The following is a 23,892-nucleotide window of genomic DNA, read 5'->3' on the forward strand; positions in this document are numbered from 1 at the left end:
AACCATGTCTCTACTAAAAATACAAAAAAATTAGGCGGGCATGGAGGCATGCACCCATAGTCCCAGCTACTCTGGTGGCTGAGACAAGAGAATTGTTTGAACCCAGAAGGTGGAGGTTGCAGTGAGCCCTAGATCATGCCACTGCACTCCAGCCTGGGCAACAGAGTGAGATTCTGTCTCAGAAAAAAAAAAAAAAAGAGACACTGGAATTTTATGTCTTATTTTAGGTTTTATAATTTACGTATCTCATTCCATTTATCCATGACACACTCAGTAGAATCAGAGAAAGAAGTGTCACTTATTCTTTTTAGTGCTAGTATTTAAAAAAGATTCATCAGAGCTTAGCATGCTTGAGCCTCAGTACCCCAGTGCTTGCCAGTTTGCTATCCTGTGATATTCTGGGCAGTCACTCTTGGAATCTGTCATAGGAATAGTTACTTATATGCTCAGTCAGACAGTTTCAGATATAAAATTATTAATCCCAGCCTTTTGAATGCTAAAGGAAGATTCCAAACGGCAAACAAAAACAGGAGACTTTGCAGGGACTTGAGCTGCTTGATGCCAAGACAGTCGTTTTCTCCCTTTCTCCACACTTGCTTCCCAGTTTTTTCCTTGGCTTTGTTTTTCTTTATTCTTTTTTTTTTTTTTTAGACAGAATCTTGCTCTGTTGCCCAGGATGGAGTGCAGTGGCATGATCTAGGGCTCACTACAACCTCCGCCTCCTGGGTTCAAGCGATTCTCCTGCCTCAGCCTCCCTGAGCAGCTGGGATTACAGGTGTCTGCCACCATGCCCAGCTAATTTTTTGTATTTTTAGTAGAGACGGGGTTTCACCATGTTGGCCATGGCTGGTCTCGAACTCCTGACCTCAGGTGATCCACCAGCCTCAGTCCCCCAAAGTGCTGGGATTACAAGCATGAGCCACCGTGCCCAGACTTGGCTTTCTTTTTCGAATCCTCTTTTCTATCTTGCTTGACTCAATATTCTTCTTCCTTCTCATTTCCTTAGTAATAAGATGGGAGACATGCAGACATTTTAGCTGGTAAAGCAAAACATGCTAAAGGAAGTTAAATTAGGAGAACTTGATGTGAATACATGACTGTTTTCACCCTGCATCTTGCAATAATAATTTGGTTGATTATAATTAAGCATTTTGTTAGGATATTCATTCTTACTGGCAAAAAAAAAAAAAAAAAAAAAATTCATGCTTATCTACACTGCCCCTCCTGTGCCTTTATGGGCCACTATTGCCACTATGAGCTTACATCAAGTTCCCAGACCTGTTTTTCTTGAATTCCCTCCAATAATCATCATCTTAGGCTGACTTGGAGCTCACTTGCCTATCCTTCTTCTTACAACTGTAGGGGGCCTCTTACTACTGTTACCGGAAAGTGGTCCTGATCCAAATCCCAAGAGAGGGTTCTTGGATTTCATGCAAGAAAGAATTCAGGGCGAGTCCGTAAAGTGAAAGTACATTTATTAAGAAAGTAAAGGAATGAAGAATGGCTGCTCCATAGGCAGAGCAGCCCTGAGGGCTGCTGGTTGCCCATTTTTATGGTTATTTCTTGATGATAAGCTAAACAAGGGGTGAATTATTCATGATTCCTCTTTTTACACCATATAGGGTAACTTCTCAACTTTACCATGGCATTTGTAAACTGTCATGGTGCTAATGAGAGTGTAGCAGTGAGGGCGACCAGAGGTCACTCTTGTGGTCATCTTGGATTGGGTGGGTTTTAGCCGGCTTGTTTATTGCAAATTGTTTTATCAGCAAGATCTTTATGACTTGTGTCTTATGGCGACCTCCTATCTCATCCTGTGACTTAGAATGTCTTAACTGTCTGGGAATGCAGCCCAGTAGGTCTCAGCCTTATTTTACCCAGTCGCTATTCAAAATGGAATTGCTCTTGTTCCAACGCCTCTGACACTACTCCTATGCCCTGTGATTAAAGCCAGTAGAAAACTACAACCTATGACTAGTCAAGGTGCTTGCTATGGGCAAAGGAAATATGGACTGTGTAACAGAAGAAAGTAGTTATAAATTCCAATTAGGGGTCGGGCGCAGTGGCTCACATCTGTAATCCCAGCACTTTGGGAGGCTGAAGAGGGTGGATCACTTGAGGTCAGGGGTTCGAGCCAAGCCTGGCCAACATGGTGAAACCCTGTATCTACTAAAAATACAAAAATTAGCCAGGTGTGGTGGCGCGCACCTGTATGGTGAGCTACTCAGGAGGTTGAGGCAGGAGAATCACTTGAACCCGAGAGATGGAGGTTGCAGTGAGCCAAGATTGCACCACTGCACTCCAGCCTGGACAACAGAGTGAAACCCTGTCTTAAAATATAAATAAATTAATAAATTCCAATTATGACCACATGACTAGTTGCAGAAACAAAGGCTGTCATAGCTATGAGTGTTTCTTCCTTATTTCACTATGAAGATGTATATGTAGGTATAGCCAACGTTTTCTTCCTTTCTCATCTTCCATCCCCCTGTAATCTAACATAAGATGTGTAAAGTAGTTAACCTCGTATCTCTGTGTCTGGCTTACAGGATGCCAAAGGGGGAATGCAACTCAATTAGAAGTGGAAGCAGCAGCATCTAACTTTGAATAAAGGGTCTTTGTATCCAGTTTTGGGGGAGAGAATCACATGTTTTCAGTTGTATGAAGGATAATGGCTTTATGATAGGTGGCAGAAGCATGGTTTTGCTACCATCTATGTTTGGAAGTTAAGAATGGCTGAAAGTGGTGGCTTTGTATGCCAAGTGGACAAAAGGAGGATGGTGCTGGAATTGTATTGTGTCAATTTAGCCAAGTAGGAGCTACATTTCCCAGAGTTCCCTTCTCTGCATGGTTTGGGGTTAGCATGGGCCACAGAGACATTTGTTAAAGATTTGGAAGGCAGAAGTGGAACAGTAGCCATTCTCTTTTCACGTTCTGCAGGCTGGCACGGGGACCCCAGGCGCCGCCCCGACACACACGTGTTGTTGCTTTTCTGTGGCTCCCGGGCCTAGGCTGGGCAGCAGCGGGGCCCACAGCCCTTCCTGCTCCTGTGAGATCCTCCTGAAGCTTTTCCACCTCCTGGGCCAGGTGAGTGTTTAAGTTCTGCAGCTTCTACGTTGGGCCACCCCTTCCCCGAAGCAGGAGGACTGGAGGCAGTGAAAGCCTGATGAGGGTTCCAGCCCAGACTCTCCTGGCTTCCTCCACTTCACTCTTATCTTCCCTTCCTGCTGCCCACCCTGTAGACTTCAGATGCCAATCCCAGACAGACTCAACAGCCTCACACAGATGGTTTAATCAGCCGCATAAGGCTCTGTTTCCAAAATACATTCTCGGTATATTGCCTCGTTGCCCTGTTTCTCCAACTGAGCTTGGATTCAGGGCCTGTGACACACAAATTCACTCACATCTGCAACTTCCCTCCTGCCTTCCCTCCAGGTGCAATAGGGAAACTGGACTTCTAACTCTAGAGCCTTTACATCTTCCCCCATCCACCTGTATCCTCAGGAGCCTGTCACTCATTCCTTCTCTCTTACATATTCCACCCCTCTTAATAGAATCCCCCAAAAAGCTTTTAAGTAAGCTAGTGCTTTTAAACATCCCCACTTTATACATTCCAGACTTCCCTTCCACTCCAAATCTCTTTCGAATTTCTCTCCCTTTCTTTGTAGTCATATTTCTCAAAGAGTTGTTTCCATTTTCTCACTCCCAACTCTTCAACCCATGCTAATCTGACTTCTGTTGACCCACTAACACAGTTAGGGGCACGGGGACCGCCATATTATTAAATTCACAGACAACATTGGCCTTTGTCCTACTGGTGTCCCTCAGCAGCCAATGACACTGTTGACCTTACTGTCTCTTTTCAAATACTCTCCTTCCGTGGCTTCCTGGACAGGACACTCTCCTGGCAGTCTCTCTGGCTATACCCCCTTTGTCATCTTTGCAGATATTTCATCCCCTATGCAGCTCAGCAAAGGCTCAGTTCTTATTTTGCGTTCTCTCCAAAACTCTCTACTGTGCTGCAGTATCAGTTGCCACCTGTTTGTATCCCCTTAAATTTCATATGTTGAAATTTTTTTTTTTTTTTTTGAGATAGAGTCTCTCTCTATTGCCCAGGCTGGAGTGCAGTGGTGCAATCTCGGCTCACTGCAACCTCCGCCTCCTGGGTTCAAGTGACTCTCCTGCCTCAGCCTCCCAAGTAGCTGGGACTACAGGCATGCGCCACCACACCTGGCTAGTTTTTTTGTATTTTTAGTAGAGATGTGGTTTCACCATATTGGCCAGGCTGGTCTCAAACTCCTGATCTTGTGATCCACTGGCCTTGACCTCCCAAGGTGCTGGGATTACAGGTGTGAGGCACCACGCCCGGCCCATATGTTGAAATCTTAACCCCACAAAATGATGGTAGTAGAAGGTAGGGCCTTTGGGACATGACTAAGTCATGAAGATGGAGCCCTTCTGAATGAAACTGTGCCCTTCTAAAAGACACAAGAGAGCTCTCTTGCCCTATTTCTCCACGTGAGGGTAGAGTGAGAAGCTAGCCCTCTATGAATCAGGAAGCAGCCCTCACTGGCTGCCAAATCTGCTGGCACCTTGATCTTGGACTTCCTAGCCTCTGGAACTGTGAGAAATAAACGTTTACTGGCCGGGCGCAGTGGCTCACGCTTGTAATCCCAGCACTTTGGGAGGCCAAGGCGGGAGGATCACGAGGTCAGGAGATTGAGACCACGGTGAAACCTCATCTCTACTAAAAATACAAAAAATTAGCCGGGCGTGGTGGCGGGCGCCTGTAGTCCCAGCTACTCGGAGAGGCTGAGGCAGGAGAATGGCGTGAACCCGGGAAGCGGAGCTTGCAGTGAGCAGAGATGGTGCCACTGCACTCCAGCCTGGGCGACAGAGCAAGACTCCGTCTCAAAAAAAAAAAAAAAAAAAAAAGAAATAAACGTTTACTGTTTAAGCCACCCAGTCTATGGAATTTTTGTGATAGCAGCCCAAATGGACTAAGACACCACCCCTACACAGACAACTCTCAAAGGTACATATCCAGCTCAAACATTTTTCTGAGCTACAGATCTATTCCACTTGCTGTTTAAGATCTCCTCTTGCTCAAAAGCACTGCAAACTCAATATGCCCCAAACTGAACTTAATTTTTATGCTAAAGCTTGTTATTTTCTAGTATTTTTTGTATCTGTGAAAGGAGCCCTCCATCCAGTTATGCAGGCCAGAAACTTAGACCTTGACACCTCCACCTCTCCCACCCTCCCTGGCCTATATATAGTCTGTTCCTAATGATTTTACCCTAAATACGTCTTGGGTGGTCTACAACCCATCTCTGCCTGTCCATGTGCTCATACTCCAAACTCTCATCATCACTGTGAGCCTGGAATATGACAGTGACCTCCTAGCCATTCCACCTGGCTAGGTGAGCTAAGCTCACTCTTACCTTCCAATACATTTTCCATGCAGAGCCACACCACATTTTTTTTTCTTTTTTTTTTTTTTTTTTTTTAGACCGAGTTTCACTCTTGTCACCCAGGCTGGAGTGCAATGGCATAATCTCAGCTCACTGCAACCTCTGCCTCTCAAGTTCAAGCAATTCTCCTGCCTCAGCCTCCCAAGTAGCTGGGACTACAAGTGTGCACCACTACGCTCGGCTAATTTGTTTGTATTTTTAGTAGAGACGGGGTTTCAACATGTTGGTCAGGCTGGTATCGACCTCCTGACCTCAAGTGATCTGCCTGCCTCGGCCTCCTAAAGTGCTGGGATTACAGACGTGAGCCACTGTGCCCGGCCGACCAGACCATATTTTTAAAATACAGATCTGATCATGGTGCCGCCGCTTTAAAGTATTTCAGTGATGTCCTCTATTCTGTGGCCCAAAGGCTATGAGTGAACCAGTCCTTACAGACTGCACCAGCCACATCTCCTACCCACTGTCTCCGTTATTTTTTTACTCTAGTCGTATTACACTCCTTGTCATTCCAAATACCTCCTGTGCTACTTCCCATTCCAGAACATGCTTTCTCACGTCCCCAGATGCTCTTCCCTCCTCTTTTCACATGACTAGTTAATTCCAGTCGTCTTTCAGAATGTGTGCTGTGGCTCATGCCTGTAATCCCAGCACTTTGGGAGGCCGAGTCAGGTGGATCCCCTGAGGTCAGGAGTTTGAGACCAGCCTGGTCAACATGGCGAAACCCCGTCTCTGTAAGAATACAAAAATTAGCCAGGTGTCGTGGCACACACTTGTAATATCAGCTACTTGGGAGGCCGAGGCAGGAGAATCACTTGAACCCAGGTGACGGAGGTTGCAGTGAGCCAAGATCACACCACTGAACTCCAGCCTGGGTAACAGTGAGACTCCATCTTAAAAAAAAAAAAAAAAAAAAAGTATGCACAAGCACTTGCTGAAGGAAACTTTTCTCGGTTTAGTTAAATCCCCTGAGCTCTCTCAGCTCCTCTGCTACAGTACCTACCACCCCTCTCATGTTTTCACAGAGACAGGGTCCCACTATGTTGCCCAGGCTAGTCTTGAACTCCTGGACTCAAGAGATCCCCCCATCTTGGCCTCTCAAAGTGCTGGGATTACAGGTGTGAGCCACCACACCTGACCCATTCTCATTTATTTATTTGTGTGATGATTTAATTAATGTGTGTTCACCTGGCTAAATCTACATGCCATGGAAAGAGAAGATGCCTTAATATTTTTGTGATAATATATCCTCCAGCTCCTGCCTCAGAGTCTGGTACGTGGTAGGTGCTTGTATACCAGTTCTGTATCAATAAAGCACATGCTGGCTAACTTATTCCGAAAGCGAGTTTGAGAAATATTGGATATCTCACTAAATGGATGGGTTCCCAGAAACATCTGGGAACCAGGGCAGCTCTTGATAAGGAGGTGTCAGGAACTAGTCAGTCAAATCCTCCAAGGGCTACAGTCCCACACCAACCATTTAGTAAGTGCAGGAATCAAAGTGGGGGAACAGAGTGTCTAGTTGAGCCATGTTCCTGGCTGGAGGATTGCAGGCACCTTAATTGAGAGTCCCACCAGTGCTTCACACAATGGGCATGGGGTGGGCATTGAGGTATTTTCCCCAGAGGAAACTGGGGAGCCCAGTTAAGAAGGAGGAAGGGATGTTGACAACCAAAACAATGAATGTTGAGTGGGCCTTTTAATCTACTATTTCCTAAATGCTTTAATGCCTTGGTTCTTTCCATCTTCCCTTCTCTCTAGCATGTATTTCTCCTGCTCTTCATGACAGCATTTCTACCATCGTGCAAATATCCTCCAGTATCTGCCATCTTTTTTTTTTTTTTTTTTGAGATAGAGTCTTGCTCTATTGCCCAGAGTAGAGTGCAGTAGCGTGATCTTGGCTCATCACAATCTCCGCCTTCTGAGTTTCTCCTGCCTCAGCCTCCCAAGTAGCTGGGACTACATGTGCGTGCCACTATGCCTGGCTAATTTTTGTATTTTTAGTAGATGGGGTTTTGCCGTGTTGGCCAGGCTGGTCTTGAACTCCTGACCTCAAGTGATCCACTGGCCTCAGCCACCCAAAGTGCTGGGATTACAGACATGAGCCACCATGCCCGGCCAGTGTCTGCCATCTTTAAAAACAACTGCAACCCCTTCTTCCTGCTTTAGAGGTTGTGTAAATGTTTGAGTCTTTGATCCCAGCTCTTTCCATGACTGCCTCTTTCTCATTCATTCATGATTGAATGTCACCTTTTAGACAGCTTCCTAAACATGTTATTTAAGCATCACCTTTCCACCCACTTCATTTGGTAAACTAATGAATGGATGAGAAAGCACACTTGTGTCCTTCCTCTGATCAGTGTCCCATTGTGTGTGTTTTTTTTGCCTACCAGCTGCACCTCTTTTCTTATGTTGTTCAAGCATACTGTGTTTCATACACTAAACCTCCTGCTTCATATTAGAGTTTGTTAGAAGTGTATTGAAACATTAATATGATGTAGGTTTGGGGTAAAAAATAGAAAATAAATGAATACTGGAGAAGTATCCAACTCTCTATGAGTTCATGAGGAGTTACTGTTAATTTGTCTGTTATCTTACTTTGGAATATATGAAATGGAACAAATTGTTGTTAAAGCAGTTTGAACTTAGATAGCTTGGCTCGTACACATTTGTAGAGTTTTTCTCTTTTGCTGAATCCTAGGCCTGTTTTATAAGTTAGGTTTCGGTTTCAGTACCCTGCAGATAACAAAACTTCCAGCCTTGCAAGTTATCAAGCTGATCTGCAAGTTCAGTAAATGCCACCCAGCACAAAACTCAGTACTCTAAATACAGAAACAAAGTTTAGCCTGGCATGGTGGCTCATGCCTGTAATCCCAGTACTTTGGGAGGCCAAGGCAAGAGGATTGCCTGAGGTCACAAGCTCAAGACCAGTCTGGGCAAAATGGCAAGACCCCATCTCTACAAAAACATTACAAAATTAGCCAGGCATGGTGGTGCATGCTTGTAGTCCTAGCCACTTGGGAGGCTGAGGCAGAAGGATCACTTGAGCCCAGGAGTTCAAGGCCACAGTGAGCTATGATCACACCACTGCACTCCAGCCTGGGCGACAGAGCAAGACCCTTTTTTTTTTTTCAATTCTTAATTTTTGTTGGTGCAGACACACTGTCTTAAAAAAAAAACCCACAAAATCCAGACATTTGGAGATACGACATTTATAATGCCCAGCATCCAATAAAAATTACTAGGCCTGTGAAGAAGCAGAAAATTATAACCCATAACCAGAAGGAAAATCAATCCTTTGAAACAGATATGTAAATCAGACAAATTATGAAATTCACAGATAAGTGTTTAAAAATGTCTATTCAATGACTTTTTAAAAAATACATATAATGAAGAAAGAAATGGAAACTATTAAAAAATGATTTTTGGGGCCTGGCATGGTGGCTCATACCTGTAATCCCAGTACTTTGGGAGGCCAAGGAGGGCAGATCACTTGAGGTCAGGAATTTGAGATCAGCCTGGCCAACACGGTGAAACCCTGTCTCTACTAAAAAACACAAAAAAATTAGCTGGGCGTGATGGTGCACGCCTGTAATCACAGCTACTCAGGAGGCTGAGGCAGAAGAATCTTGAACATGGGAGGCAGAGGTTGCAGTGAGCCAAGATTGCATCACTGCACTCCAGCCTGGGCAACAGAGTGAGACTGAAAAAAAAAAAAAAATTGTAGTTTTTTGGGCAACTGATTCGTACTTTATTGAGATTTCCTTAATTTAAAAAAATTTAATATTCAATTTTTCTGGGTACATAGTAAGTTTATATCTTTATGCAGTACATGAAATATTTTGATACAAGCATACAATGCATAATAATCACATCAGGTTAAATGAAGTATCCATCACCTCAAGCATTTATCCTTTCTTTGTGTTACAAACAATCCAATAATACTCTTTGAGTTATTTTTAAATGGACAATAGATCATTGTTTCCTAGAGTTACCCTATTTTGCTATCAAATATTAGATCTTATTCCTTCTATCTATATTTTAGCACTCATTAACCATCCCTTGCCCCCTCATTCTACTCTCTATCTTTGTAAGTTCAATTGTTTTAATTACTAGCTCCCCTAAATAAGTGAGAACATGCCAAGTTTGTCTTTCTGTGTCTGGCTTATTTCACTTAACATAAGGACCTCCAGTTCCATCCATGGCGTTGAAAATGACAGGATCTCATTCCTTTTTATGGCTAAATAGTACTTCACCATGTATATGTACCACATTTTCTTTATCCATTTGTTTGTTGATGGACATTTAGGTTCCAAATCTTGGCTATTGTGAATAACGCTGCAATAAACATGGGAGTGCAGACATTTCTTCAATATACTGATTTCTTTTCTTTTGGATGTATACCTAGTAGTGGGATTGCTGGATCATACGGTAGCTCTATAGTTTTCTGAGGAACTCCAAACTGTTCTCTGTAGTGGCTGTACTAATTTACATTCCCACCAATAGTGTATGAGGCTTCCCCTCTCTCCATATTCTTGCCAGCATTCTTTATTGCCTGTCTTTGGGATAAAAGCCATTTTAACTGGGGTGAGATGATATCTCATTGTTTTGATTTGCATTTCTCTGATAATCAGTAATGTTGAGCACCTTTTCTTTTTTTTTTTTTTTTTTCTTGAGACCGAGTCTTGCTCTGTCGCCCAGGCTGGAGTGCAGTGGCTCAATCTCGGCTCACTGCAAGCTTCGCCTCCTGGGTTCACGCCATTCTCCTGCCTCAGCCTCTCTGAGTAGCTGGGACTACAGGCGCCCGCCACCACGCCTGGCTAATTTTTTTTTTGTATTTTTAGTAGAGACGGGGTTTCACCGTGGTCTCGATCTCTTGACCTCGTGATCCGCCCGCCTTGGCCTCCCAAAGTGCTGGGATTACAAGCGTGAGCCACCACGCCCGGCAGAGCACCTTTTCATATACCTGCTTACCATTTGTATGCCTTCTTTTGAGAAATGTCTATTTAGATCTTTTGCCCATTTTTCAATCAGATTATTAGATTTTTTTCCTATTGAGTTCTTTGAGCTCCTTATATATTCTGGCTATTAATTCCTTATCAGATGGATAGTTTCCAGATATTTTCTTCCATTCTGTGGATTGTCACTCTATTTTGTTGGTTGTTTCCTTTATTGTGCAGAAGCTCTTAAAATTGATGTCATCCCATTTATATATTTTTGCTTTTGTTGCCTGTGTTTATGGAGTATCACTCAAGAAATCTTGGCCCAGTCCAGTGTCCTGAAGAGTTTCTCCAATGTTTTCTTTTAATAGTTTTATAGTATGAGGTCTTAGATTTAAGTCTTTAATCCATTTCAACTTGATTTTTAAAAATATGATGAAAAATAAAGGTCTAGTTTTATTCTTCTGCATATGGATATTGAGTTTCTCAGCACTATTTATTGAAGAGACTGTCCTTTGCTCAATGTATGTTCTCGGCACCTTTGTTGAAAATGAGTTCATTGTAGATATATGGATTTGTTTCTGGGTTCTCTATTCTGTCCCACTGGTCTATGTGCCTGTTTTTATGCCAGCACCATACTGCTTTGGTTACCATAGCTTTGTAGTATAATTTGAATTCAGGTTATGCGATTCCTCCAGTTTTGTTCTTTTTACTCAGGATAGCTTTGGCTATTCTGGGTCTTTTTTGGCTCCATATAAATTTTAGGATTTTCTTTTCCATTTCTGTGAACAGTGTCATTGATAATTTGATAGGGATTGCATTGAATCTGTAGATTGCTTTAGGTAGTACGGACATTTTAACAATATGATTTCTTCTAATCCATGAATATAGAATATCTTTCCATTTTTTTGTGTGTCCTCTTCAATTTCTTTCATCAACGTTTGATAGTTTTCATTGTAGAGATCTTTCACTTCCTTGGTTAATTCCTAGGTATTTTATTTGTAGCTATTATAAATGGGATTACTTTCTTGATTTCTTTTTCAGATTGTTTGCTGTTGGCATATATAAATGCCACTGATTTTCATATGTTGATTTTGTATCCTGCAATTTTAATGAATTAGCTTATCAGTTCTTATACTTTTTTGGTAGTCTCTAGGTTTTTCCAAACATAAGATCATATAATCTGTAGACAAGGATAATATGACCTCTTCCTTTACAGTTTGTTTCTTTTTCTTGTCTGATTGCTCTAGCCAGTAATTCCAGTACTACAATGAATAACAGTGGTAAAAGTGGGCATTCTTGTTGTGTTCCAGAACTTAGAGGAAAGGCTTTCAGTTTTGACCCATTCAGTAGGATACTAGCTGTGGGTCTGTTATTACATAGCTTTTATTGTGTTGAGGTTTTTGTCTTCTATACTATTTTTTTAGAGTTTTTGTCATGAAGGGACGTTGAATGTTATCAAACACTTTTTAGCATCAGTTGAAATGACTGTATGATTTTTGTCTGTCACTCAGTTGATATGGTATATCACACTGGTTGATTTGCATGTGTTGAATCATCCTTGCATCCCTGGGATAAATTCCACTTGGTCATGATGATCTTTTATTTTTCTTTTCTTTTTTGAAACAGAGTCTCATTCTATCGCCCAGTCTGTAGTGCAGTGGCACAATCATGGATCACTGCAGCCTTGACCTCTCCGGGCTCAGGTGATCCTCCCACCTCAGTCTCCCAAGTAGCTGGCATCACAGGCATGAGCCACCACACCTGGCTAATTTTTTTCTATTTTTGTAGAGACATGGCTTTGCCATGTTGCCAAGGCTGGTCTTTAATTCCTGAGCTCAAGCAATCTGCCCACCTCTGCCTCCCAAAGTGCTGGTATTATAGGCATGAGCCACCATGCCCAGTGAATGATCTTTTTAAAGTGCTGTTGAATTTGGTTTGCCATCATTTTGTTGAGGCTTTTTCCATCAATGTTCAGCAGGGATATTGGCCTGTAGTTTTCTTTTTGTGATATGCCTTTGTCTCATTTTGGTATCAAGGTAATACTGGCCTCGTAGAATGAGTTTGGAAGTATTCCCTTCTGTATTTTTCAGAATAGTTTGAGTAGGAATGGCATTAGTTCTTCTTTAAAAGTCTGGTAAAATTCAGCAGTGAAGCCATTGGGCCCCAGGTTTTTCTTTGCTGGGAGACTTTTTATTATGGCTTCAATCTTGTTACTTGTTATTGGATGGTTCAGGTTTTGGATTTCTTCTTGGTTCAATCTTGGTAGGTTGTGGATGTCTAGGAATTTATCCACTTATTCCAGGTTTTCCAATTTATTGGCATATAGTTGCTCATAGTAGCCTCTAATGAGGCTTTGAATAATAATCGTTTGCATTTCAGTGGTATCAGTTGTAATGCTTCCCTTTTCATCTTTGATTTTATTTATTTGGGTCTTCTCTCTTTTTTTTCTTAGTCTGGCTAAAGGTTTATTGATTTTGTTTATCTTTTTTAAAAAACAACTTTCTCTTTGTGGATCTTTTGTATTGTTTTCTTCATTTCTATTTCATTTATTCCTGCTCTGATCTTAATTATTTATCTTCTTCTACTAATTTTAGGTTCGGTTTGCTCTTGATTTTCTAGTTCTTTAAATTTCATCATTAGATTGCTTATTTGAAGTTTTTCTAATTTTTTGATGTAGGTGCTTATAGCTATAAAGTTTCCTCTTAGTGCTGCTTTTACCATATCCCATAGATTTTGGCATGTTGTGTTTCTATTATCATTTGTAACATGGTTTGGCTCCGCCCAAACTTTATCTTGAATTATAGTTCCCATAATACCCACATGTCATGGGAGGGACCCAGTGGAAGGTAATTGAATCACGGGGGCAGCTTCTGCCATGCTATTCTCATGATAGTGACTTCTCATGAGATCTGATGGTTTTTCCCCATTTGTTCTGCTCTCATTCTTCTCCTTCCTGGCACCATGTGAAGAAGGATGTATTCGCTTTCCCTTCCACCATGATTGTAAGTTTCCTGAAGCCTCCCCAGCCCTGCAGAATTGTGAGTCAATTAAACATCTTTCCTTTGTAAGTTACCCAGTCTCAGGTATATCCTTATAGCAGCGTGAGAATGGACTAATACAATTTGTTTCAGGAAATTTGTTAATATCCTTCTTAATTTCTTCATTGACTCATTGGTCATCCAGGAGCATATTATTTAATTTCCATGCATTTGTATGGTTTCCAAAATTCCTCTTGTTATTGATTTCTAATTTTATTCTATTGTGGTCTAAAAGATACTTGATTTAATTTTTTTAAAAATATTTTAAGACTTGTTTTGTGGCCTAACATCTGGTCTGTCTTGAGAATGATTCATGTGCTAAAGAGAAGAGTGTGTATTCTGGAGCTATTAGATGAAATGGTCTCTAAATATTTTGTAGGTCCCTGTGGTCTGGAGTGCAGATTAAGTCTGATGTTTCTCTGTTGAGTTTCTGTCTGGGAGATCTGTCCAATGCTGAAAGTGGGGTGTTGAAGTCTCCAATTAGAGTCTATCTCTCTCTTTAGCCCTAATAATATTTGCTTTATATATCTAGGTGCTCCAGTGTTGGATGCATATATTTACAATTGTTATGTCCTCTTGCTGTATTGACCCCTTTATCATTATATAATGACCTTCTTTGTCTCTTTTTATAGTTTTTGTCTGGACATCTATTTTATCTGATATCAACATAGCTACTCCTGGTCTCTTTTGATTTCCATTTGCATGGAATATCTAAAAAATGAAAAACTTTGAGCTGGAAAATACAATACCACTGGAGTAGCAACAGATTAGACAGTGCAAAAGAAGAGGCCGGTGGACTTTAAGACACAACAATGGAAATTATCCAAACAGAAACATGGATTTAAACATAGCTGAAAAACAATGATCAGAACCTTAGTTCCTGTCAGGCAAAATCAAGAAGCCTCACATACATGTAGTTGGAGTCCCAGAAAGAGAGAAAAATATTTGAAGAAATGATGGTTATTTTCCATATCTGATGTCTAATGTGAACCCACTAGAAGCCAAGCATGCCCCAAGAAGAATAAACCAAAGAAGATAACTCAGATAACTCCAAGGCACATCGTCATCCAATTGTGCGAGCCACAAACTGGGAGGAAATATTTGTGATTCATGTATCTGACAAAGGACTTGTGGTGAGAAAATATGAAGAACTCCTAAACTCAACAGTAAGAGGACAACAAACTGAAAGCTATAAAAGTGGACAAAAGATTAGAACACATATTTTACAAGAGAAAACATGTAAGCACCTCAATAAACACATGGAAACTTGTCTAACATCTTTATTCATTAGGGAAATGCAAATTGAAGTTATAAGATGCTACAGCATGTCCAACAAAATAGCTAATATTAAGATAACACCAAATGTGGCAAAGTGTGGATCAACTGGAACTCTCATGCATTGCTGGAGTCATTGGAAAATAGTGCAACCACTTTGGAAAGGGATCTGAGAGTTTCTTACGAAGCTATATATTTACCGTATGACCCATCAATTCCATTTCTATGTATATTTTCCCAAAATAAATAAAAACATATGCCCACAAAATCACCTGTACATGAATGTTCATGGTCTGTTTAGTCCTAATAGCTGCAAAATTAAAACAGCCTGAAATCCACCAACAGATGAATGATAAACATGTTGTGGTATATCCATACAATGGAAAGACTACAAACTGTATGACTTCACTTATGTGAAGTTTTGGAATAGGCAAAAAATGAATCTGTAGTTACAGGAATAAGATAAGCAATTGCCTGAGTTCAGGGGCAACTTTTTGGGGTGATAGAAATATTCTATATCACAATTGGTGTGGCTGTTAATGGACGATGACACTTGTCTGAACTTATCAAACTAGACACTTAAAAGTGGTACCTTTTGCTGTATTTCAGTTATATCTTTAAAAAGTTCTTTTTTTTCTTTATTTTTTGAGAAGGAGTTTCACTCTTGTCACCCAGGCTGGAGTGCAATGACATGATATCGGCTCACTACAACCTCTGCCTCCTGGGTCCAAGTGATTCTCCTGCCTCAGCCTCCTGAGTAGCTGGGACTACAGATGCCCACCTCCACACCTGGCTAAGTTTTGTATTTTTGGTAGAGACGGGATATCATTGACCAGGCTGGTCTGAAACTCCTGACCTCAGGTGATTTGCCCGCCTCAGCCTCCCGAAGTGCTGGGATTACAGGCATGAACCACTGCAAATGGCCAATAAAGTTGATTTTTAAAAATGATAAAAGATTCAGTTTTGACTGTGAACAAGTTACCTCAAAAACAAGGCTATTGTTTTTCTTTTTTTTTTTTTTTTTGGGACGGAGTCTCGCTCTGTCGCCCAGGCTGGAGTGCAGTGGCGCGATCTCGGCTCACTGCAAGCTCCGCCTCCCGGGTTCACGCCATTCTCCTGCCTCAGCCTCTCCAAGTAGCTGGGACTACAGGCGCCCGCCACCACGCCCGGCTAATTTTCTGTATTTTTAGTAGAGACGGGGTTTCACTGTGGTCTCGATCTCCTGACCTCGTGATCCACCCGCCTCGGCCTCCCAAAGTGCTGGGATTACAAGCGTGAGCCACCGCGCCCGGCCAACAAGGCTATTGTTTTTCTAATCTCTATATGCAGTTTTTACTAATGAATGTTTCTTATGTTTTAAGAAATAACAGATATGATTTGGATTTCTTTGGAAGAGATTGAGCAGGGGAGTAATGTGATCTGATTTGTATTTGTTTAATAGATTTTATTTTTTTATTTTTTTTTATTTTTTTTGAGATGGAGTCTCGCTCTGTCACCCAGGCTGGAGCGCAGTGGCGCGACCTCGGCTCACTGCAAGCTCCGCCTCCCGGGTTCATGCCATTCTCCTGCCTCAGCCTCTCCGAGTAGCTGGGACTACAGGCGCCGCCACCACGCCCGGCTAATTTTTTTGTATTTTTAGTAGAGACGTGGTTTCACCGTGGTCTCGATCTCCTGACCTCGTGATCCGCCAGCCTCGGCCTCCCAAAGTGCTGGGATTACAAGCGCGAGCCACCGTGCCCGGCCTTAGATTTTATTTTTTAGAGCAGTTTTAGGTTCACAGCAAAATGGAGACGAAGATATGAAGGTATCACATATACCTCCTACCACCACAGATGCAGTCTCCCCCGTTCTCAACATCCCCCAACAGAATGGTCCATTTGTTACCGGCACTGAACCTACATTGACACATCATTATCCCCTGAAGTTTATAGCTTTTATTAGGGTGCACTTCTGGTGTTGCACATTTTATGGGTTTGGACACATGTATAATCACATGTCTGATTTGCATTTTCAACTGGTCTATTTTAATGATGAATAAATGTGATATGGTTTCTAGAAAAGAAAAAAAGGGGGATGGATTTTTGCCCAGACACCTGAATGTTTGGCTTTTCTCGAACAATTGGGACATCTGAAGACGTTGTTGTATGGTGCTGGTCTGGAGCTGAGCAGTTGCCACCCCTCTAGATGGAGCCAGCACTCTCTCCAGCTCACAACGGTCAACACTCACCTGCTTCCCTCTTTATGTTACCTGATGATATCCTGTGACCATTACCTGTGATGAGTTCAGGTAAAGGGCGATAGTGTATTTTTTTTTTTTTTTTGAGACAAAGATTCATTCTTGTCTCCCAGGCTGGAGTACAATGGCGGGATCTCAGCTCACTGCACTCCCTGCCTCCCGGGTTCAAGCGATTCTCCTGCCTCAGCCTCCCGAGTAGCTGAGATTACAGGTGCACGCCACAATGCCTGGCGAATTTTTGTATTTTTAGTAGAGATGGGGTTTCACCATATTGGCCAGGCTGGTCATGAACTCCTGACCTCAAGTGATCCATCTGCCTCGGTCTCCCAAGGTGCTTGGATTATAGGTGTGAGTCACCACGCCTGGCCCCGATTGTGTCTTAAACACCTTCCTAGAGTTCCCTAGGCCATGGGGCAGCTAGATGTTAGCCATGTACCCAAGAGTAATAGGGAAGATGCAAACGAGAAAGCACTGTGTATGACACCTGTAATCCCAACATTTTGGGAGGCCAAGGCAGGAAGATTGCTTGAGCCCAGGAGTTCGAGACCAGCCTGGGCAACATAGTGAGACCCTATCTCTACAAAAAATAAAAAATTAGCCAGGTGTGGTGGTGCACACCTGTAGTCCCAGCTACTTGGGAGGCTGAGGCAGGATTGCTTGAGCCCAGGAGGTCAAGCCCGCAGGGAGTTGTGATCCTGCTACTGCATTCCAGCCAGGGTGACAAAGCGAGACCTTGTCAAAAAAAAAAAAAAAAAAAAAGCCAGATTCTAAGTGAATTTGGGCAGGAAAAAGCATAATGCAATACTTAACTATTCAGACTTATAGTAAAAAACCAGAAGGGAACAATCGCTAAGATAACTTCCTTCCCGACTCCCACCCTGCCATCCACCATTAAAGGTAAGACATGGTGTAAGGGGCACAAAACCTGAATGACTGTTCTTAAGTTTCTGCCATACCACTGATGAGAGAAAAAAGCATTTTTAAAACAGCTTCATTTCTTAAGCACCTGCATTTGTAGATGAGATTCCTGCCTGCTACACTGCTATTTCTGAAATCACATTGATGTCAGCCACTAATTTCACCTAAACATACAGCTTAGGCTGGGTGGAAAAGTGAAATTGTACCTTTGCTGCCAGCTAATAGTCATCAGAGTATGTTTCAGTTTACATAAATGTTTCCATACCTTGGGATTGTAACTTGGCTTTCCAGTCTTCTCATTTGGTGCTATTTCTACTTGTTAATATTGGAGACTTGTACTGCATATACATGCAAAGACTAGAATTTAAAAATCTTGCAACTGCCCAGTGGGTTCATCCTGTCCACTGCCTAGATAGAGCCGATTTATCAAGACAGGGGAATTGCAATCGAGAAAAAGTTTAATACATGTAGAGCTGTTTGAAATGAAGACTGGGGTTTTATTATTACTCAGATCAGCCTCCCTGAAAATTTAGACCCTAGGGTTTTTCAAGGATAGTTTGGTGGGCAGGGGGCTGGGGTTAGAAGCAATGCTGATTGGTTGGGATTGCAATCCTAGAGGTGTGGAAAACGATCGTTCTGTGCTGGCTGCTTCTGGGTGGGGTCCACAGAGAAGTCGCTGGTCTGGGTGGGACCATCTGGTCTTCAGAAATGCAAAAGCTTGAAAAGACATCTCAAAAGGCAAATCTTAGGTTCTACAGTAGTGATGTTATTCACAGGAGTAGTTGGAGAAGTTACAAATCTTGTGACCTCTGGAACAATGGCTGGTAATTGGTTAATTACGTCTGCATCTTAGCAGAATTCAGGCCCCTCTCACACTGCTAACCTGGTGGCTTTTCATTAGTTTTACAAAAGTGGTTTAGTTTTGGGAATGGCTATTAGCATTTAAACTATAACTCAATTGGTCCCAAAGCTAGCTTAGCCTAAGCTCAGGAATGACCAAGGGCAGTTTGGAGGTTAAAGGCAAGATGGAGTTGGTTAGATCAGATCTTTCTCACTGTCATAATTTTCTCACTGTTATGAATTTTGCAGAGGTGGTTTCAATTTCTTAATTATTATTATTATTGTTGAGATGGAGTCTTGCTCTGCTCCCCAGGCTGGAGTGCAGTGGTAGGATCTTGGCTCACTGAAACCTCTGCCCCTCGGATTCAACTGATTTTTCTGCCTCAGCCTCCTGAGTAGCTGGGATTACAGGTGCGCAGCTGTATTTTTTGTAATTTTTGTATTTTTAGTAGAGATGGGGTTTCACCATGTTGGCCAGGCTGGTCTCAAACTCCTGACCTAAGGTGATCTGCCCACCTTGGGCTCCCAAAGTGCTGGGAATACAGGTGTAAGCCAACGCATCCGGCCTTCAATGTCTTGACTCTGATAATGTTTCTTAATCAATTGCCTGTTTGTTTTCAGGTGATGGCTTTGTAATCCCTACTTTGGATTTTTTAAATCAATGTTTTATTAAAGCTTAATAAGTTCTACAAGATGTACAATAAAAATCAGCAATCTACCCTATCTGGAAGACAATCTGTAAGAAACAAAACAAAACAAACAACAACAACAACCAAAAAAACCCAAAAAGCCCAGTAATTATTTCTTTTGGCATTTACTCGTAAATGCCAAAATTCATACCAGTGAGAAAATTGTAACAGTAAAAAACATCCGATCTAACCAACTCCATCTTCCTTTTTTTTTTTTTTTTGAAATGGAGTCTCGCCCTGTCCCCCAGGCTGGAGTGCAGTGGCGCGATCTTGGCTCACTGCAACCTCCGCCACCCAGGTTCAAGTGATTCTTCTGCCTCAAGCTCCCAAGTAGCTGAGATTACAGGTGCCTTCCACCACGCCCAGCTAATTTTTGTATTTTTAGTAGAGATGGGGTTTCACTATGTTGGCCATGTTGGCCAGGCTGGTCTCAAACTCCTGACGTCAGGTTATCTGCCCGCCTCAACCTCACAAAGTGCTGAAATTATGGGCGTGAGCCATCATGCTGGGCCATATATATATATATATATATATACACTTTTGAGTGTGTGTATATATATGTGTGTGTGTATATCTATATACATATATATTTTTTAGTGTATACATGTATGTATGTGTGTATATATTTATATACATATATTTGAATGTGTATATATGTGTCTATGTGTGTGTATGTGTGTGTATATATATCTATATACATATATATTTTTAGTGTATATATGTGTGTTTGTGTGTATGTGTGTTTATATGTATCTATATACAGACACCGACATATGTGTGTCCATATACACACACACACACACACATATATTTGAGTGAGGGTCTCCCTCTGTCACCCAGGCTGCAGTGCAGTGACACAATCACAGCTCACTGCTGCCTCATCCTCCTGGGCCCAAGTGTTCCTACTACCTTCGCCTCCCGAGTAGCTGGCACCACATGTGCACGTCACCATGCCCAACTAATTTTTTATTTTTTGTAGAGATGGCGTCTCCCCATGTTGCCCAGGCTAGTCTTAAACTCCTGGAGTCAAGCAATTCTCCTACTGTTACAGGAAAAGGGTCCCGATCCAGATCCCAAGAGGGGATTCTTGGATCTCCTACAGGAAAGAAATCAGGGCGAGTCCGTAAAGTGAAAGCAAGTTTATTAAGAAAGTAAAGGAATAAAAGAATGGCTACTCCATAGAAAAAGCAGCCCCGAGGGCTGCTGGTTGCCCATTTTTATGGTTATTTCTTGATGATATGCTAAACAAGGGGTGGATTGCTTATGCCTCCCCATTTTACACCATATAGGGTAACTTCCTGACATTGCCATGGCATTTGTAAACTATCATGGAGCTGGCGGGAGTGTAGCAGTGAGGATGACCAATGATCACTCTTGTCACCATCTTGGATTAGGTGGGTTTGGGCCGGCTTCTTTACTGCAACCTGTTTTATCAGCAAGGTCTTTATGACCTCGTATCTCATCCTGTGACTTAGAATGTCTTAACTGTCTGGGAATGCAGCCCAGTAGGTCCCAGCCGCATTTTACCCAGCTCCTATTCAAGATGGAGTTGCTCTGATTCAAACGTCTCTGACACCACCTTGGCCTCTCAAAGTGTTGGGATTTACAGGCCCGAGCCACCACATCCAGCCTACTTGTATATTTTTAAATAGCATGCTTATGCTGTTGTTTCTCAATTTTTCACTTTTATTATTGACTCCTAACTACGGAAAAAGAAGACAGATTATACCTCCCTCAGTCCACCCCCCATTCACTTCTCAATATAGTTATATAATAAATATTCAGTGTTTTATTATTAGAGCTGTGTAAAGATCATTATTCATAGCTGGGTTACAATATATACTGGGATTATATTCCATTCCATTTCTTTTTTTTTTTTTTTTTTGAGATAGAGTTTCGTTCTTGTCACCCAGGCTGGAGTGCAATGGCACGATCTTGGCTCACTGCAACCTCCGCCTCCCAGGTTCAAGTAATTCTCCTGCCTCAGCCTTCCGAGTAGCTGGGATTACAGATGCCTGCCACCTTGCCCGGCTAATTTTTGTATATATTTGGTAGAAATGGGGTTTCACCATGTTGACCAGCTCAACTGGTGAACTCCTGACCTCAGGTGATCCACCCGCCTCAGCCTTCCAAAGTGTTGGGATTAGAGGTGTAAGCCACCTCACACGGCCTCCATTTCTTGTATAACATTATTTTCCCTGGATTTAATTTGCTTCCCTGACTTTGTCTTTTGTGCAGCTTTCCTGTGAAACTATCCAGTGCTCTATCAGGGCCATCGTTTTTGAGACCTCTCTCATAGAGCCTGGAGCTTTTGCTCTAATCTGGACTTGCTGCCTTCTAGGCCTGATGTGCACCTGCCACTCTGGAATCTCCCTTCACCATCTTTCTTTTTCCTGAACTAACTTACTTACTTTCTTTCTCTCTCTTTCTCTCTCTCTCTCTTTCTGTCTCTCAGACTGGAGTGCAGTGGTGTGATCATAGCTCACTACAGCTTTGAACTCCTGGGCTCAAGCCATCCTCCCACCTCCGCTTCCCAAATATCTGAAACTACAGGCACATGTCACCACACCCAGCTAATTTACAAAAATTTGTTTTGTAGCAACGGGATCTCACTATGTCTACCAGGCTGGTCTTTAACTCTTGGCCTCAAATAATCCTCCTGCCTCAGCCTCTAAAAGTGCTAGAATTATAGTTGTGAGCCAATGTGCCCAGCCCTGCGTTTGTTTTCTAATTTTGTCCCTATTCCACTTTCTTGGAGAATTTTTTAAAACTTGTCTTCTACTGAATTTCCTTTAAAATTTTATCATGGAAATTTCCAGACATATACAAAAGTAGAGAAAATAACATAATTAAAATCTTTAGCACCAGGTATCCATTATCCAGCTTCAACAATGATCAACTCATGGCCAATCCCAGACTTCAAAACACTTCATCTGTAAATACTTCAGCATGTACCTGTGAAAGATAGACTTTAAAAAACCCAGAATACCATTTTCATGCCTAAAGCTATTTGCAATAATTCCTATTCTGTTGCACTTTCACTTCCTCTGTGTAAGAGAAAATTTTAAGTGTTCGGTTCTCCCCATGTGTTTTCCTTTTTTTTTTTGAGATGGAGTCTCACTCTGTCACCCAGGCTGGAGTGCGATGGTGCGATCTCCGCTTGCTGCAGCCTCCACTTCCCAGGTTCAAGCGATTCTCCTGCCCCAGCCTCCCAAGTAGCTGGGATTACAGGCACACACCGTGCCTGGCTAATTTTTGTATTTTTAGTAGAGATGGGGTTTCACCATGTTGGCCAGGCTGGTTTCGAACTCCTGACCTCAGGTGATCCTTCCACTTCAGCCTCCCAAAGTGCCGGGATTACAGGTGTGAGCCAATGTACCCAGCCTTTTTCCTTTTGTAAAATGGCATTTTATTCTTGTTTATATGGATATAATATTTTCTCTTATTTGTAAATATCAAAATAGAGTTTTCATTAACTTTTCTTTTTCCTGCATCATTTTTCTTGTTAATCAATTGTGTTTTTCTGTTTGTGCTCCTCTCTTAGGGGATGGAGACTTTGTCCAGGTAGCTGATGATCCTTGGCTGCCCGCCCGTATTTCACCACGGAGCACTCAAATGCCGTTCGGAGTCTCTGTGTACATGAACGAGGCTCTTGAAAGCGAAGGCTCCTCTGACTCTCAGTGTCTTAAGGTGCTTCCTACAAGCACAGATTTGGACAGATTTATCCCAAAAGAATCTTTTTATCTCTTGCCTGGCTACAAAACTGAGGAACACATGGAACAAGGAGGCCTTGCAAATGCCTTGGTACTCTCCTGCCCGTTACCTCAGTTTCCAGGATGTCCCCACCCCAATCAGGAGTCCTTCTGGGTCACATTCTTCAGGAAGTGAACTGGTCAGAGAGTAGCTTGACTGTACAAGGTGTGCGTGGGGGGGAGGGGAGGGTTCTTAACATTATGCTGTAGGTCCTAGTGCACTAATTTTTTTTTTTTTAGATAGAGTCTCACTTTGTTGTCCAGTCTGGAGTGCAGTGGTAGGATCATGGCTCACTGCAGCCTCAACCTCGCAGGCTCAAGCAATTCTTCCACTTCAGCCTCTCAAGTAGCTGGGACTACAGGTGCACACAACCACACCCAGCTAATTTATGTATTTTTTTGTTTTGAGACAGGGTCTGGCTCTGTTGCACAGGCTGGAGTGTAGTAGCACAATCTCACCTCACTGTATCCTCCACCTCCTGGGCTCAAGCAGTTCTCCCATCTCAGCCTCTTGAGTTGCTGGAACTACAGGCATGCACGACCACGCCCAGACTATGTATTTTTTGTAGAGATGGGGTTTTACCATGCTGCCCAGGCTGTTCTTGAACTTCTGGGCTCAAGCAATCTGCCCACCTCAACCTCCCAAAGTCCTGGGATTACAGGCATGAGCCACTGCACCCGGCCACTAGTGCATTGATTAACACAAGACAGAGATATACAAGCAAAAGAA

Source organism: Symphalangus syndactylus, chromosome 6 (assembly GCF_028878055.3).
Source record: "Symphalangus syndactylus isolate Jambi chromosome 6, NHGRI_mSymSyn1-v2.1_pri, whole genome shotgun sequence".
Lineage (NCBI taxonomy): Eukaryota > Metazoa > Chordata > Mammalia > Primates > Hylobatidae > Symphalangus > Symphalangus syndactylus.